Source organism: Macrobrachium nipponense, chromosome 3 (assembly GCF_015104395.2).
Source record: "Macrobrachium nipponense isolate FS-2020 chromosome 3, ASM1510439v2, whole genome shotgun sequence".
Taxonomy (NCBI): domain Eukaryota; kingdom Metazoa; phylum Arthropoda; class Malacostraca; order Decapoda; family Palaemonidae; genus Macrobrachium; species Macrobrachium nipponense.
Window position 1 is genome coordinate 27486254 of NC_087202.1, and position 14100 is coordinate 27500353.

General features: G+C 34.8%; 1 protein-coding gene across 7 annotated transcripts in view; it reads right to left on the bottom strand.

Moving 5' to 3' along the window:
- Positions 1-14100, bottom strand: part of LOC135221669 (uncharacterized) — a 488794-nt gene that overhangs the window by 456831 nt on the left and 17863 nt on the right. The window contains exon 1 of one of the 7 annotated variants that reach the window (XM_064259379.1): positions 13766-14066. The exons of the other annotated variants lie outside the window; for them this stretch is intronic. The gene's annotated coding sequence lies outside the window, so the exon portion shown is untranslated. Of the gene's footprint in view, positions 1-13765; positions 14067-14100 lie in introns of those variants that run through there. 7 annotated transcript variants of the gene reach the window in all.

The following is a 14100-nucleotide window of genomic DNA, read 5'->3' on the forward strand; positions in this document are numbered from 1 at the left end:
GTCGTTAGCTCGTTAATGGGCCAGGTGATGAAGATGAACCCAGCGAAGGGTTCGAAAAGTTTGTGTAGTCTTAAAAATTATACACGGACTCTTAACACTTTGTATTATTGTGGACCCTTTAGAACATTATACATACTCTCGCGATAGAGAGTTTTTCCCTAATAATAACAATTATAATAATAATTTAGTTCTTGAACTTCTCGACAGGACTGAGTCTAGGAAAATGTGCCTCATGATGGTCTTGCCCCTCTCTCTCATCGTCTGATACTCATGTCCCTGTCTCTTCCTTTCGGCCACAGCATATACCTACTTACAGGAACCAATGGCAACAACTGAACTGCTGTGTATACAAGAACATCACTTCATTTACTATTGATTGGCTGCGATAGCGATGCCTATTTTGAACGGTCCTCATCACCAGTTCCAACAATCTTAACTTATTTTAGCAGTCCTAATTGGAATTCTGCAGTTGATCATTAAAAATGCTGTACAGTTCAGTTTGTATAAATCTGCTAACTTTATGAATTTGAAAGGATTAATATAGAATTAATTTCCAAACGCAATCAAAATTTGCAACCATTCACATGGTATCTATACCCAAAATTATTACAGCCTTCATAGTAAAAAAAAAAAATTAACGTCTCTGAAAGAAACTGATCAGAAATCAAATACGTCTAATTGTTTTTACAAGGTCAAGCGTACAAGACTCAACAGCTTCTGATGATGGAGTATTACAAATCGATAATCCTGAGAGAGAGAGAGAGAGAGAGAGAGAGAGAGAGAGAGAGAGAGAGAGAGAGAGAGAGAGACTGTAAAACTAATTGCTACCTCACCAATCAGTGAAGCCCCTTTCGCTGACGTCACTAATTTGGAACACGTGATAAGCCTTTCTCCTTTCCTCCTCTTTATTAGATCTAACCTTAATTTTTTTTAAGACTTCCTCCGATACACCATCGTCGACTGGGTCATCTTGACCTTCCCCTCCTATACCTTACACATGCTATTAACAAAATTGTTCCATAATATAACGGCAACAATGAGAACAAAGAATTGAGTGTCTTCAACTTTCTACAAGATGAATACCTCAATAATTTACCTATTGACATTTATTACACTCTACAAAGATCTTTCAAAGTCCTGCTTAGCTCCTAATATTCTAATAATGATACTGAGAGTTAAGCCGGTTCTCAGAGCTCTCTACAATAATTTTTTTTATCTTTATAAAACGATATTAGGTAATTCACTTAATTATTATTATTATTATTCAAGATTCTGTTTATTATGATTCTTTCATAATCACTATTCAGAATTAAACAAATATTAATTTGCCACCGCCAGAGATTGTTCAAAATCTCAATTGAAAGACATCCCAAGGCTCTGTGTTACAACAAAAATATCCCCATAAATAATGTAAGAGAATCACAAATGAATGCACGCTGTTCCAACGCTGACGTTTGAAAATTCTTTAGTCATCCAAGGCAATGCTGATACACCCGATTCAGGATACAATCTAAAGCAGGGGTTCTTTCTTAACAGGGGGCGTGCATCCCTTTTTTGGGGTATGAGAACCACATGCTGGGTGTATGGAACTTCACCTCTGGATATTTGTATATTTGATTTTAAAGTGTCAACGTATACAAAGGTACATTTTGTAAATAAATAATTACATAAAACTATAAGTGCTTTTTATTTTCTTGTCCGTTCTATTCCTTTTCATACCTAAAATATATATCAAATTAATTATAATAAGTTATATTTTCAGCATATAGGACTTAAGTGACCTTATGCAAAGCGGGTAAGGAACCATACTGGACAATTCATTGGGGGTTTGGAGTCTTCAAAAGCCTAACAACCCTTGATCTAAAGAAAGTTCATGAAAAAAAAACAATAAATATATCTTGGGAAAGTTCTAATTACGTGACATCAAGCAAGGCATACTTATGGCCAAGTCTCAAAAGTGGGACGCGAAGTTTTTTACTTTACAAGATTTCATTAATCAGGCCATTATTACTACTGTTCTTTCGTTTATATCATTGTTCTAACAGGTTGCCTAAGTATTCCAGATATGTGAAACTTACTGCAAAATAGCATATACACAACACAAATATTTGCTCATTTATTTCTCTCTCTCATATTGTGTGTATATATATATATATATATATATATATATATATATATATATATATATACATATATATACACACACACACACACACGACATATATATATATATATATATATATATATATATATATATATATATATATATATATACACACACACACACACACACACATATATATATATATATATATATATATATATATATATATATATATTGGATATAAACACATATGCATATATACATTATGTATATGTGCTTATAACATATATATGTTATAAGCACACATATATAACGTATATATATAGATATGTATAAATATCTGTCTATTTATGTTTACATTTAGATAAAACTAAATACATAAATACCGGTAGCAACTTGTGAAATCGTATTTGTGCAAACGTATTCGAGATCATTTATCCTGACAAACACCAGCAACTATAATGCATCATATTCAACGCATATTTTTGCTGCAGGCGAAATGAACAATTACTGGACACCATAAATATCTGAAAATTCATTATTATCTCTGAAAAAAGGGTTCGGCATGAATGATGCTCCCCATAAAAGACACACTATTCCTCATTTATGATCAAATCATACAGCCGTAAACCTCACTTTCTCATCACGATTCAGCGCCGGACCATAATTCTACCGTTTAATCACATCTCGGAGCTCTTCATTAACCGTCCAAGCTAATTTACTGCCGTTATTGTCAACAACGGTTCAGTGCCTGCATGCAACAACAACGACGACAAAGGTGGCCACCTATACACTCGTTCCTTATGAATTGCGGACGTGTGCGCTACTGACAGGAATATCATCATCTTCTTGATGCCAAATGTCACCCACATGTTATTTGTCTATTGGCTCTCGACCTTTACGGGGTAAATAACATGTTGACACTCGGCTGTTTACTGGACGCTGTATAGCGTTTGATTCTGAACCCTTCCACATTGTTTACTGGGCAAATTGCCTAAAAAGCTACCTAATGTTTCCATCCCACACCTGTTTGCCTACTATGCGATGACCACCTTATAGCCGTTATCTCTCTCTCTCTCTCTCTCTACTGTATGTTCAATCTCTTATCATTTTGATATATTATGCTTTGTGAAATTGTAAAATGTGAGATTTTCATCATTTCTTCTTTTGCCTTTAATAGTCTTAGTCCTTGATTTTATTCGGTTTCGTTAGCCCCACTTCATCTCCAACTACTTTTCTTTTTATCTATACGTAGTCCGTAACAAGACATACAGTTAACGCCAGAACGGGGACTGATTTATGTTTATTTAATACTTATAAACTACATTTCTCCGCACGTCTAGTATCTTACCTGTTGCCTGGCTAACAGTTTTAAATCATGCTTTACGATTTAGTACATAAAATCATTATAACGACTTAAATTAAAATATCTGGTATCTGAAATACAGAGCATCTACAAACTAACAAACATATTTGTCATACAAATAAGTTACAATACGAAAAAAAATAACGTTCGTACTTCATTCACAAATAAAAAAAAAATTCCCATAAATTTCCTTTGATCAAATGCCGTTCTATAAGTGAGAGTAAATTGTAGGTGTTACAAGCTCCAGAATCAATAGATTACTTGTATTTCTCAAAAATTTTCATTTACTGTTATATATATATATATATATATATATATAATATATATATATATCATATATACATATATACATATACATATATACATATTATATATATATATATATATATATATATCATATATATATATATACTATATATATATATATATATATAATATATATATATATTATATATATATATAACCATAAGAGAAAGTACTTTACCATAACAGGTTATCTTATTATAATAACTGAAAAAAATAAAACAAAATAAAGAATATTTTCGAGATCTTGCCTAAGGCGGCTCTTGACTTCTAATTAGCTGTATAATTTCCAGTTCAGATTTAAATAGGTAATGCATGACAAGCACACTAGTGTGGACTTAACTTTCCATCCTTATCATTACCACTAAACATCGGCAAGTTACTGGCAGAATGCAGTAACCCTGAAAAGCCAATCATCAGAAAGACAGACAAAACTCTATGCAAATTAAAAGCAGCTGATGCAGAGCTATCGCATTCAATGCTACATGTTTAAAGGAGGGTCTTCTACACACACACACACACACACACACACACACACAATATATATATATAATATATAATATATATATATATATATATATATGATTATATATATATTATATAAATATTATATATATTATAGATTACTATTATTGTTGTAGTTGTTGTTACCTTTATATTGATTTATAGTCCAGGCATTTTGCAGTTTTTGGGGGACAAAAATGGTACAGAAGAAATCTTTCCTGATTCGTTTACAGTCAAGCAATACTAACAACATACTAAAAGTCCCAGTCCGAGAAAATATGGGAAAGTAATGAAAATTCACTTTTTCGATTTCACTCATTTCAGGCCATATTCAGGCTGGGACTGATGAGTAACATTGTTAGAGTCTGTGACTTGGAGTAGAAAGAACCTCATATTAGGTGTTTTTTCATCTTTTCAAATGATTAGATTACACTATGAAGTGGCAAGCATTGTGTAAATCATAAGAATATCCAATATAGCATACAAGTGATATATAGAAGTTTGCATGTATTACTGACAGTAACATTAATATAGTTTTAGCACTATGGTTTCTGTTATGCACTTAGCAGTAAGCTTTCTGTTATGTACTTCCCAATGCATAGTATTATAATCAAAACTATTTTCATTTTTACAGGATCTGAAGAGGATGATAGATGATAATTGCGCATTGTGTCGTCAACAGCTTGACAATGGGGAGCTAACAGTACTCCTTCGAGAAAAGGGAGTTGAAGCCATCAACCTATTTAGTCAACATATAAACGATGACATCAGTGTAAAGCCGGGCTAAACAGTGCATCAAAATTGCCGTCGCCTATACTGTCATCTTAAAAAATAGCAAAGGCAAAGAAAAACACCTCTGATACAAGCATCACTGTTGGTTGTAAACGCAGGTTATCACAACAACCTTTCAGCTTCCAAACGGACTGTATTTTTTGTGGAACTCACATTTCTGACTATGTAAAGAAAAGAGGGACTGAAGTTCACTAAGCTGTGACCAAAGGTACACAACAAACTCTTAGATGAATGCCATCATAGAGATGATGATTGGGCTAGACTTGTGTGTGCTAGACTAATGCATGTGCATGACTTTCCAGCTGCTGATGCCATTTACCATCAGCAATGCAGTGTAGCATTTCGTCAGGGGAAGGCTGTTCCTCAGAAGTATGCTGCTCTAGCAGATACAGCAAAGAAGAAGCAAAAAGTAGCACGTCCTTCAAAATCTAAGCCCAGTGGTCGTCCATCACTGGAAGAGCAGACAGAAGCATTCCTGAAAGTCACCCACTATTTCGTGGAGAATGATGATGAACAGACCACAGTTGATGACTTGATTGTCAAAATGTCTAAATTCCTTGAGGGATCTGGAGCAGGCCCATACAGTCACAAACACATGAAAAGGAAATTGAAAGATCATTTTGGAGACAATATTATAATAACAACTATTAACAGGAAGGAAAACGTAGCAACAATGAGACGCACAGCCGAGAATATCTTATTGGAGTTTCACAGCAGTAAATCAGGGGATGAGAAGCAGAAAATTATTGAAGCAGCTTCTAGATTTATAAGGGAGGACATCAAAGCTATGGATACATCTTTTGCATCCTATCCAGCTGCCACTGAAGTAGAGAGTTTGGAGAAGGCATTACAGTAGCTACCTCAAAGTTTGAAGCTATTACTAGAAGGCATTGTCAACAACAATGCAGTAAAAATTGCATCAATTGGGCAAGCTATCATACAAGCAACTAGACCCCGCATTATCTACGACTGAATGGACATAAAGTTGCTCATGCTGATGGTGATGCTGACTTCTTGATTACACAGGTGCAAAAGAATCAGCAGCATTATCAGACACTGCCTTAATAGGATATGATAAAGACTTATTAGTCTTGTTGTGTTACTATGCTGATCTAAATACCCACAACATATTCATTATGAATGAATCAAAATTGAAACCAAGATTGTGGAATATCAAGAAAGTGAAGCAAGTACTTGGTGAGTCAGTGTGCAGGAACATTCTTTATATACATGCATTCCTCGGTTTCGATACTAGATCACACATATATGGTATTAGCAAGAATGTCTCACTGAAGAAATATGCAAAACACCAAGAATTCCGTTGACAGGCTGAAATATTCAATGCAGCAGGAAAATCTGTTGATGAAATCATATCAGCAGGAGAAAAAGCTTTAGTTAGTTTATGCAATGGTGAAGCCACTGATAGCCTGAACAACCTCAGTTGTAAGAGATTCTGTGAGAAAGTATCAGTGAAAAGCTCCCACCTTATGTGTCAGAGTTTACCACCAACTTCTGCATCAGCTAAATTCCATAGCATGAGAGTATATTTCCAAGTCCAGCAGTGGAAAGGTGTCTCCTCCCGTAATGCCAAAGACTGGGGTTGGTGTTTAGATAATGGGAGCTTTCTTCCAATAATGGCAGATATACAACCTGCCCCAGCATCGCTGTTGTCTATTATCAGATGTAACTGTATGACAGATTGTGGGTCAAATAATTGCTGTTGCCGTAAAAATAACCTTGAATGTTCCCAAGCATGTGGCCAGTGTCGTGGGTCAAGATGCTCCGACTCCTTATATGACATTTGTGAAGATGATGATATAGATGACAGTGATGAATGTACTATGTAAAAGGAAAAGTCACAGATGTCAGTCATACTGTCATTCTAACTTTTTTTTTATTCTTATCTTTGTGGATGAAAGAGACTTTTCTTTTTATTACATTGTAATATTTTCTCTATTTCTGATAAACATAAAACAACTTTCAGTATCCCTTTGCTCTAAATGTTTTTTTTACAGGACCAACATATACAAAATGTAAATTTGTGCCTAACATACTGAAAAGCAATGTAAGTCATTTATAGATTAAAGAGTGAACGTCTTGTGTTTGGATCACCAATTGTTAAGATGCATCTTTTGATGGTCAGAATTTTTTAGTATCTAGTTCATTTCTAGTAAAGTCATTTGAAACTACGGTTTACTTCATCAAAGCACAGATATTTGTACAAGCTGTGGAATTGTACTGTGAAATGTTAGAATGTGTTTACTGCCAACACAATTGTTGTTTAATAAATATCAACTTATATTCTTCATCTTACTGTAATTTATCAAAATACATTTAATTCAGTGCTAATATCAGTTTAGAGGTATTGAAAGCATTAATTATTCTTTCATAAAAGGTAGAAATTTATTTTTTTCAGACCTTTAATACAGCATTTTGTATAAACAAGCCCTACAGATTTTTCTTTCTATACCTGTATTTTTTATTGTAATCTAGAAAATGAATTAAAATCTATACATTTTGAGTGGGAAAGAGTATGTATAATAAATTTTGCATATAGTGTATCAGTACAAAGGGAAAAAACTACTTTGGCACCGCTAATAATGTATATAATAGGCAACCAAAGATACAGTCAGTAGTTGTAAGCATACTTGACAGTGGCTAGAGAAAACATTAGCTTTGCTCAAGTTCCCGGATTGTCCCATGCTGGGACTTTTTTTTTTTCTAGAATGTTAGACACATCATTCTATCCGAAAAAACAAAAGAAATCTTCTGTACCAATTATGTCCGATTTCATGATGTTTTGGCCTTAAAAATCCTGAACTATTAACTGTATGCAAGATTTTCATTTTCACTCAATTCATCCTACTGAACTTCTTTCTCATTTTTTTATCCTGTTGTATTACATTTGTGCAACATTCAACCCAACTGTGGAATACTGGAAAAAAAAGGGGAAAGAGATTCTATTTACACCGTAAAAACTGTGGATGAATGAATCGACATTTTTACGGTGGTTTTCACAGATTTACTAGTCTGTATGGAAAAGAACAAAAGAACAATGGGCGGTGATTGCAATATGCATACGCAGTGATATGGGCGTAGCATATAAATAGATAATATATATGAATATATATATATATATATATATATATATATATATATAAATATAATTTATTAAACATTATATGTATATACATTACATATGTCCGTGTGCCTACGTTTCATCGTTTTTCCTTTGTGGGCTTTCTCATTATATATGTGGCGGCATCCTTAAACTTTCACATACGTAGGTTCGTCTACGTACATACACAATATGCTGTCTATACATTTTACTGCTTGCCATCTATACTATAACCTTATCCAATTTTCTCTCTACCAGCACAACTTACGCACTTCGCTTCCTTACTCTTGTTTTTTCAGGTAAAGTCACTTCCCCTGAACATACTATGGCCCCATACAAAACAGAAATCTACTACTACTTCTGGGGGGGGGGGGGTGGAGGGGACCCATAATAGAGAGAAAGAGAGAGTAGAGAGAAAGAGAGAGCGAGCATTTCAACTCGAGATGGAACGTAAACCTCGATACGGACACACAAAAAGTGATTTCACAACCGAGAAAGTCAGCAGACATCAATATTGAGAGAGAGAGAGAGAGAGAGAGAGAGAGAGAGAAAGAGAGAGAGAGAGAGAGAGAAATAACTGGAAATAAAATGCTGACCGAAATTGAGAGAAAAGGAGAAAGAGAAATATTTTTCATAGTAGACTAGGTGAATAATGGATGGTTTACTTATATGCATAAAAGCTACGTGGGTTTTAATTAATGAAGAGGATCTTCAGTAGCGCGCCAGACGAATAAGTGACATTTCGGCCATGTCTGAAAGTGAGTGCTCTTCGAGTTCACCTCGTAATTTTATTTATTTATTTATTTTTTTTTTTTTTTTTTTTTTTTGTGGGGGCCGGGCAGCAAATACGCTAACGGGACATTTCTTTACTTAGTTATACCGCTGTGGATGGTTCGAAAATGCCAAATGAGGAACAAAGATCACAGTTGTTAATCTGATGTAAGTCATAATTATCTAAATCACTTCTAAGCATATGGCGAGAAAATAAAAAATGACTACTAAAGGAACGGGTGAACAATTGTAGATCTGAAATATATCATCCTGAATCTAACAGACTCTTCAACTGGGACATGTCTCTTTCTTTGATATATACTGCAGTGGGATCACCTTAGTGTTCTCCAGGTTTTAAGAATACCATACAAAATCCTATGGTCCTAAGAATCATTCAAAGTTATTAATATGTTTCTGAAACTCGCAAGAGGTATTATTCAGTGCTAAAAGACGAAGGTGGCCCTGATATAAGAATCCTGGCATGTTGGAAATTGTTCGGAGCCTTTCCTGAAAGTTCGGGGACTTACTGTTTGTTGCTAATAATAATGTCCCCCTACCCATTCTGTACCAGATCTAAATGTACTTCAAATTAATCATATAGTATTTTGAGGGTTTTCTAAAGATACTCTTCCATCCTACAAAAAATATTGCTTGTTCAACACCTACTGCCCTGTACCACTCACATTGCCCTCGCAAATGTGACACTATTCACCTCATGATAAAGGAAGCTGCAGCACCACAGATAAATTTGCAACGCCATCTTCTCACTCATGAAATGAAATCCATGAACAGAAAAGACAAATGCTCAAGCTCGAAGCTCGCTAGAATCTTTCTTTCACATTTATTGATTTAAAAAAATACCGCTGAGCTTTCTAAATAGAAAAAGGAAAAATGCCCTCCTTTTCTGTATGCTTATGCATTATGAAAACATGTAGAATAATTAAAAGCTCTGCTTAAAAAACCACTCCAATGTTCCCTTAATAGGCTCATCCCAGTGCGCACACCGTCAGCCAAGGCCTATGGGAGAAGTTCGTTTGAGGCAAGCGACTTTAGAGAGAGACCAACGAGCCGTCCTCAATGAGAAAAGCATTTCGATTCGCTCTTTGTAAAGGCTAAAGGGGAAAAAGATTGAAAAGGGAGGTAAGGTGGGGAGGGGGTTGGCACGAAGCGAAACTGACGGTTCACTCTGCGAATGCATACATGTTGCGGAGGCTGCCTGTTCAGATTTTTCGTTTACGTAATTCCTATATAAGGTATACATTCAGATACTGACACAACACCCACACCTATATATGTATATTATATATATATATATATATATATATATATACATATCTATTATATACATATATATAAAATCTATTTGTATATGTAATGTAGAGAGAGAGAGAGAGAGAGAGAGAGAGAGAGAGAGAGAGAGAATGTAACATGGGAAGCACTTCTATACGGGGTGATTCTTAATTAACAGTGGATTTTGATCAATTAAAACTTTTCTTTTAACTTTTCCAAAGTTTCGTTCTAACGGTAAATAATATATAACACAAGTGTAGACCTCTGCATTGGCTAGGATAGGCCTAGTTAAGATGAAGAAGTCTGATTCTGTAAACAAAGTGGGTGTTACTGGAATGATTCTTATTGTCGTATCCCGTTATTTACTAGATACTAACACCATAACCTGTTTTTCATTGTGCTCTTTGGAACGTTTCTACCGTTATGAGCATATCTCATCTTAGAAGACAATCATTTCAAGAGTAATCCTTAAATACCTGAAATACAACTTTTTTTTTTTAAGCATAAAACGATTATACTTCTATATATTTAGCTTTCAAAACTACTGCATCATATTCCTAATCTTTTAAAGAGTCTGAGTTTTATCCCATAAAAATTCCCGGAGAACATAGGCCCCCACCCCCTACTCTCCTCAATAAATGTAGAACGCCATACTACTTTACTACCCTAGACTGTTTACAAACCCAGAGTTAAAATGCCTCAGTATTGTAGAGCACCTGAAGCACACTCTTCCCTCCCCTCACTAGCCATACAAACAAAAATAAGCCCTGACCCAGGCCTCCACGCACAATCTACTGCCCGCGTGAACAAAGAGTGCTCTTATGAGTTGCAAGAAGGTGAACCTCGGTGGACTTACTCAACAATGCTGTTGTTACCGTCATGGTGTTGCCCTTGCAGATTGCAACACAAAAGACATCGGCCAATTCAACCAGGTTATGCTGCAATGATAAGTAGGGAATACCCACCCAAAATTAGCTTCATGAACCCCTCTATCATAGCCAGAGTAGACTAAATATATGTACTATTTTTTCTTTTCCTATCTATGATTATCGACCAGTATTTTGGTCAACCACGCAGGTTGTTAATAGTGCATAATTTTCTTGAAAATGGTCCGAAGTCTGTGCGAATGTGCTGTACATAAATATCAAATATTCAGCGAATAAAATTTCTCTGGTATCTTTCTGAATAACCTAGAAGCCTTACGCTCCAAGTCCTAACATCTTCGTAGAATCTCCTCTCGATTGGTCTACATTCACCCATAATCACTGGTTTAGTTGAATTTGATTTGGTATATGCCACTCAAGGAAACTTGAATATTAAAGAGCAGTCTTTATATTGAGAGAGAGAGAGAGAGAGAGAGAGAGAGAGAGAGAGAGAGAGAGAGAGAGAGAGAGAGAGAGAGAGAGAGAGAGAGAGAGAGATTCCATCCAAAACTTGCGGTGAAATATTCACTTTCCATTAGACGACAAGCAAGATGATAAAAGGTGGACGACCAAACAGAATAAAATACTGGCAAAACAATAGATTTATCTTGGAAAATTAAACGAGGAAATAAGCTGATCTTAAAAACGAAGTAAAGTATGCAGCACGAATTCTGAAGTTGATTAGAGATCAAGGTATAGCACATATAACGTCACTACTACTATTACTATAGCACTTATACTTGATGTTGACCCTGCACTAATGACGGGTTTTCCCTCAATGGAACTATTATTTTACAAAACTTGTACTATGCACGTATGGTTTACTTTTTTTATCTTTTATATATAGCTACGTACGGTTTACAGATGCTAATTTAACCTCTCTGACAATCTGCTCCGAGGTCTTTCATTCAGGAATAGGGATCCAAATATTATTGACTCAAGGCATCAATATCTTGGAATGGCAAAATACAGTTGTGTTTCGACAGGAGAAAGTTAACTATAAAGTAAGCACGTCAATCATATACAGCAGGTGGCTATAAAATCATGAGAGAAAGGAAAAATACAAGTCACCATTTTTAATGTTCTTTGGTTATGTAAACACTCGCTCTCTCGCTAGTACAGTAGGAATAGGAATACTTCAGCTGCGTCACACTGGCCATACAAATAAACCATAACGTTTCGAGGTGGTCTGTTCTATACAGATAACAAGAAAAGGAGTGAAAAGGATGCACAATTCAAAGAAACCCTGACTTTGTTCTTGCAAACTGACATGAACATCAATAGTGATAGACAATGTGGTTTATAATTACACAGCGGCTCATGGTGTGGCCTAATGGAGGTTTCCTGCAAAGAGTAGGCTCTCTAGAACTAACGGTAAAAGAATTCGAATGTCTCAGTGACAGATGGTATGTTTCCCTCTTCTGACTAACTTGGAGGAAACGGCTTAGTATTAGGAAAAAAGGACTGAATACACAAACATATTAGGTATATATATATATATATAAAATTTATATATATATATATAATATATTATTAATATTATATATATAAATAATATAATAATTATATAAATATATATTGTATATATATATATTTATGTATACTATTATATATATATCATATATATATCTATATATATATATATTATATATATAGTATTATATATATATATTATATATATATATATTCCTATAAATAATTATATATATATATATAATATATATATAATATATATATATAAATATATATATATACGTCGCGCGCGCATATGTATGCATGCCCTTTAAATCAAATCAAACTATTACATTCATGTGACACCGCAGTGTGTCCAAATGTTAAGGTATCTTTTTACATTAAAATGCTAAATTCTAGTACTCAAGCTTACAATCGGTACCGGTTTTCAAAAGGCCAATATGGTAGCATGAAAAAGAAATTAAACGTCTTGATGCAACTGAATGCATTGGATGACATACAGCTCGCATATATTTAAAATCATGGTCTTGCTTAATATGCCTTGTGTTTTTTATTTCTTTATTTAAACTGATATCTTACAATAAACTCCCATGTAAACGCCTAACAGCATAATTAGGCCAAATTGATCCCTAACTAGTATTCTATTGATAATTACCTTTCTGTTGCCAATTTCCGTGTGGTGCAGTAACACTAAATATGAATTGGTGTAAAAAAAAATTGGGCACATCTACATGATAACAAAACCCTATTAAACTAATTGAGACTTAAATAAACTAAAACAAAATCCCTTTCGATTGATCGCTAATACGATACGGAGGGCGAACAACATTTTAAGGGAAGTTCAACTAACCTCACTCAGGGCTGTATTTATCATCGTAACGTCAATTTGTGAATTAATATTGGATAAATACAAAAGGGCATAATCAAATAAACTATTGCCTTATGGGCTAAATTGGCACCAAGCTCCGTCGACCTAGGCTTACATTCATCTCTAGGCCGGCCAAGTTGCAGACAGCTCATTTGACTCGTGTCAGTTGAAGCCCATTTTCTGATTGACTGCAAAACAAAGCTTATACAATAGTCTCTTATCACAAAGAAAACCCTTAAAACATGATACTTACTTCGGCCTAACCAATCCATGCAAGTAGTTCAGAACTTCACTGTCTATTTTTATATATTATTTTTGTGAGCATTTGGGACATAATGAACGTTAAGTCTCTTCCGCGCCATCTTGACGAACGCCTAGGCATAGATAGAACTTGCTGACATAAAGTGGTGCAGGATGATTCTGGGCATTTACAGTGCGATAATGCAAAGTCACGGTACTCCCCATCCTTCATGATACAGGGCAAGTTCATTGCTTCCACAGGTCACACACAAAGTCGAAAAATACACAACACCAATAGACCGCGGTTAAACTTTTCGAAGTTACTTTGCCTTCAGTCTATTCCGCCGA